Here is a 5,753-nt window from a genome sequence, read left to right on the forward strand (position 1 = left end):
AAAACATGAGAGATTATAACATGAAATGCACTCAATCCTAAAGCAAGGAATCTCTCATTTCTAAACTCACTAATGCAATTAACAAATAGATGCAGCAATTAACACGTAGAATGCTCTAACTCTCTAATAAATGCAACATGCAACTTATGAGATTAATTCTGAAAACGCAGTTTATAAAGAATCAGTCCAGAACCCCAGATAATCGATTAAATACCTTCTTAATCGATTAACGGGACTAAAAATCATAACTGATTCTGTTTTTCAGTTTTTCAGTTTTAACAACTTAAAAATCAGTTAGGTTAATCGATTAACGTAAACCTTTAATCGATTAACTGCATTACAAAAACGTGTTCCAGTGGCAACCACTTTACACAGCAGTTGGGTTAATCGATTAAAGGTATGGTTAATGACACGTATTAGGTGACCTAAGCCTTGACTCAACTTAAACTAGATTCTAGTCTAAGCCTAGTACCAATTAAAGACTTAAGCACGTTGATTTGTTGGGGATCTTCAGGCTCTTATAAGCACAAGTTGTCCTCATCAAAACCATGACATAAAGAGCGCTTTCCAAAGTGTTCCTCTTGACATGCACACTTTCAAAGAGTCATATGATACCAATGTTAGGAAGAAGCAAACATGAAATAGTAAAAGAGATTAGAGGAAAAAGAGAGACTACCACTATGTATTAAAGAATTATGATTTGTGTTTAGCCTTTGTTCTCTTTATTACACTAGATTTACATAATATAAATATATAGCCCTTTATCTCAATCTCTTTATATGGGCTCAAACTCATAACTTGTATTGTTGTTATGATGAGAAAAGCTTTGGCACATTAAATATGAGTCATTGCAAAACACATTCTTTGCTAAAGTCATTCTCATTTTACTCTCAACTCTAATTTCATTTCTATACTTGGATACTCTCTTTTTTGTCTATTAGTGTAATAATTATAATTTCATACGTTGTTGTTTATTTAAATTTTTGTTTGCATCATTATAAATTTTTATTTATTTTATTTTATATAATATTTATCTTAAGTTTATTTTAATATTTTGCAATGGTATATCTTCTTTTTCATTCATGTAACCTAGCATTTCATCTCTTTATTCACCTTATTATTCAATTATGTTTTTTTAAATAATTATGATTTTCATCTTCTGTAGTTAGACTTGTTAAGTTTTGTATTCTATATAAATATTGTATAGAATATTTGCTATCACTTTCTGATTTTGTAGAAAATTTATGTATTAAGATTTTTTTATTATTGATGCAATACCCAATGAGACCAAGCTTGATTATGATGGCATTGAAGACATTGGTGGCCCAATGACAAGGGCATGGGAAAACAGGGTACAAAATGCCCTAGGACAACTCATAGGGTTGATCCATGATAGTGAGCCAAAGTTTGCCCAAGGGGACGCCAAGATACTCAATTGCATCATGGTTCATGACTCTGACCGAGCCAATGATGGACCAAGTCAGGTGCACGACACAGGCCAAGGCCAAATCTATAGCGCCAAATCTGACCGTGGCATGAGACTAGGTACATCAGGCACCAAGTCTGACCGAGACACGGGCCAAAGCACATCTGATTGAGGCAAAGAGCTTACCAAATCAGGCGATGGGCCAAACTGGCCTGGCCAGGATTTTTGACTGAGGCACCTATGTCAAGCATACCAAGTCTGGCGCTGGACGTTGGCTTGACCGAGTCAGGCCTAGCCAACACTTAGTGTGGGTCATTTTTAATTTCTTTAATAAATGCTTGGGTCAACTTTGGACCTATATTTAGCATATTATTTTATGTTTTATTTCTAATTTATGCTCATAAATTATGTTTATTTTTAAATTTAGCTCGTTGAATGTTAAACAAGTCATAAAGTATAACCGACACTTTAATGCTTGAGCGAACTCTTTATTTCACTGACCAACTATACTCTTACTAAGTTTATTATTTATTGGAAGGTAAATAAAGTACTTTAGAGCTGTTGAAGGAAGGATGCTCGTGGGATTAATGTATATGACCGTGAGTGACTTAATTGGGGCATTAATGATGGATTTACACCATGACTTGACCATTGGGGCATATTTCAGGTAAGCATAAAGGACCAAATAACATCCTAAGTGATTTTCAGTGCTGTTGGAAAAGAATTTCTCGTGGGAAACTTGAAGTGTCCGTTGAAGACTTAATGTGCTCATTAATGGAAGATTAACACCACTTCTAGCCGTTGGAACTTGTCCTTGCTGAACATAATGTTCCAAATAACATCCTAGGCTATTTTGCTCATAAATAAGCTTCACTTGGCTTAAGGAATTTCTACACTTGAAGATGGCATCCTATGCTCATCAATTCTTGACTTTGGGACACATTTAAGTGAGGAATTAACTTCTATTTCACCATGTGTTCAATTGAAGTTGTTTCTAGCCGTGAGAACTCATTGTTGGAGAATCCTATGTTCTTAACATTCATTCTTCAACTGTGGAGCTTTTAACTTTGAGTTAAGACAAAAATTCACCATGTGTTTAAGTCTTAATTGTGGCATCAATAAGGCAAGGAATCCTTGGACATCCAACTCAAAAAGCCATGGTTTTTCAAGCCTCAACAAGAATTCAATGTCTTCTTCTTTACATATTTAATTCCTTTTAATAACTTCAGAACTTACCATGTGGGAATTACCCTTAATGATTTGGCCGAATATGGATTAGTTTTTAGGCCATTGTAGAGAGTCATTCATGGTTGGATAGGATCCAATATAACCAACCATGAATTAGTCCATTAAGTGTCTTAATTTAGGCTAATAATGTGTCTTGATTCATGTATGCATGTGAAGGCTAAGTTTGGCCAAAACACTATATGTAGCTGTGACATTCCAATGAAATGTCAAGAACCAAGATTAGAAGTTCATATCAAGAACCAAGTTCTTACGGCGATCATTACTTTGGCTTATCGACACCACAAGTGTTGTGTCGCCCTATCCCCTCAAATCTATTCCATCTTCTTTTATCTTTATTTAATCAATTACGCTACTTACTCAATCATAAAGGGCTCTAAAAATATGTGAGTTTGGCAAACACCAATCAAGATAGATCGTGTATAAGAACCTTCCAAAAAGAGGCAAGGGTCACACCATTATTTTGTATTTTACTTTGATCATCTTGTTTTTTCGTATAAAATGTGAACCCATTAATTAAGTAACCAGTGTAGGATAAAACATGAAGGCTTGGACCATTCGCTAACCATTTCAAACTTTCAGAAACCGAATGTGCATTTATATTCAACTCCTCATCAATGTGATTTTTTAGCCACTTTGAAATACCGATTATGCTCTTTGGAAACCCAATTTTATGAATGACCGATGTTTATTACGATATCTGGCATAGTGTATTACATTGATGCTTCCATTCTACTAAAAAATGGTTGGTAGCACCTGTATGGAATAAATAACTATTGCAATTCGAGATTTGAAACAAATTGTAAGAGATTAGGGCAAAATACTCGTTTTTAGAATATGTAAGCTACAATGGATGATCTCAAGAAGGTTATTAAGCATGACAACATAAGATAATCAAATACATAGTCATAATCTCCACAATAGTTTAAACAACCATTTCAAGTAAGAAATTTAAAAGTTGAATTTCCTATATTTAATGATATTGAAGTATTACAATGGATACTAAGGAATAACCATTTTTTGATTTTATGATATGCCTATTGAACATAGAACAACACATTGCCATAATTCACTTGGAAAAGGAAGTAGTTTTTTGGTTCCAAATGGTTACTCTCAACTATTTCAATCTTGGAAATCATTCACTATGGCACTAGAATTGTAATTTGGCCTATTTCCTTATGATTGTCATGGGTCTACTTTATTCAAGTTAACACATCAAACTTATATTATTAAGTAATATGTGGAATTCATGGCATGACAAATAGAGATATGGTAGCTCATATTCCTTTGACCATGTTGAAAGCAGTAGTAATAACCACATTATTTGAGAAAAAATACAATCAAAAACAAAAAACGTACTTACAAACCATACTCAATATACAATACCTTTTCATGCCCAAAAATTCAAAACTTTCTACCACCACATTTACCAACACTTAATTCAATTTCCATAACACTTCAAATAACCCAATCATAAAAATGACTTGGGCATAAATGCAAATTGGCATAGAAAAGGGACTATGTTACACTTATGATGAAAAATTCTCTCCAAAGCATAAATGTCTTAATAGACATTTCATAATTTTACAAATAGATAAAGAGCATGTAATAGTTGAGAAATTTGATTTCCACTTTCATTTTGTATACAATTACAAAGAGTCAAGAAACAGGTATAGAAACATTGTTGAAGGTAAAATATATTTGAAATTAGAAAAACATAAAACTACAAAACAACTTTTAACTTAAAAAGAGTCTTTTAAGTTACAAGAAAAACGTCACACTACCAAATAGCTTTAAATTTTATTTCAAAACATTTATTTTTAATTCTTGTAAATAGCTTTTAAGCCAAAAAAGAAGAGGGTAGAAATTTAAAATTTGGAAACGGTAGGACGTTAGGAGTGGAATGGATTGTTTTTGGTACGTTGAAAGTCATAAAAACAAAACCAAGAAGAGATATTCATATCTAGCTAGTGCAAGTTCTTAATAATGAAGATCTCATACCGATTGAGTGCCAATATTTGCCACAAAATTGACCAAGGAATTAGTCTCCCTAAGAATAAAATTGACATGGACAACCCAACTATTATCTATCATCCCTTTTCCAAACCACTTTATCTTTCATTTTCACCACTGGAACCCTGGACCTTCCGCTTTCAATCCATCCATTCTCTATCAAGTTCACCTAGTTGCAGAAAAGATAAAAGACAAGTGATATCTTGCCTATTTTGTATTTTGTTGTGACCTTGGGTTTTGGCGAGAAAGTTATAACTAACTTTCCATTTCAATTTTTGTGCTTAACTAACTTTCCATTTTGTTGTAAAAATACCAACTTTGGGAATCAATTCAATAACAATGATGATTTACATTTCTTCAAGCTTTTATAATATGGTACTAGAGCTCTCATTTTGAGAGCTCTGCTCACCGTTCTTAACCATCATTCTTCATTGTTTCATTCTGCAACCCAAGATCTTCATCTTCAAGCTTTCTAACAAAGCCTCGGCCAAAATTCAGCTTCTTGGTTAAGTATCCAATCAAGCACTTCATCTTCAAGGTTTGATCCCTTTTGACATTCCTTTCAATTTCAATCTCAAAATGGCAGACATCGAATTTGATGATTCTCAAAGTAATTCATTTACTCTTTCTTATTGGATCGACTCTCAAAATCTTTCTAGCCCTTACTATCTTCCCCCTGGTGAAAATCTAGGGGTCATTCTTGTTTCAGCATGATTAGAAGGTGGAAATTATCACCCCTGAAGCAGATTCATGAGAAAGGCATTGTTATCCAAGAATAAATATAAGTTTGTTGATGGATCAATAAAAATGCCCAATACTAATGACCCACATTGTGATCTATGAGAGAGATGCAACACTATGGTTGTATCTTGGATCACAAGATCCTTATCACTAATTTTCCAAAGTATAGTTTGTAAGATTAAGATGCCAACTAAGAGGGGATTAATTGTTGGGAGAATATGACTGATTTTTCTGCTATGTTATCAAAGTGTATATGTAGCAGATTATTTATACAGAATTCAACCAAATAAATCAAAAGTAAATGACAAGAATAAGTAGAAATAGAGTA

Source organism: Lupinus angustifolius, unplaced genomic scaffold, assembly GCF_001865875.1.
Source record: "Lupinus angustifolius cultivar Tanjil unplaced genomic scaffold, LupAngTanjil_v1.0 Scaffold_14_27, whole genome shotgun sequence".
Classification (NCBI taxonomy): domain Eukaryota; kingdom Viridiplantae; phylum Streptophyta; class Magnoliopsida; order Fabales; family Fabaceae; genus Lupinus; species Lupinus angustifolius.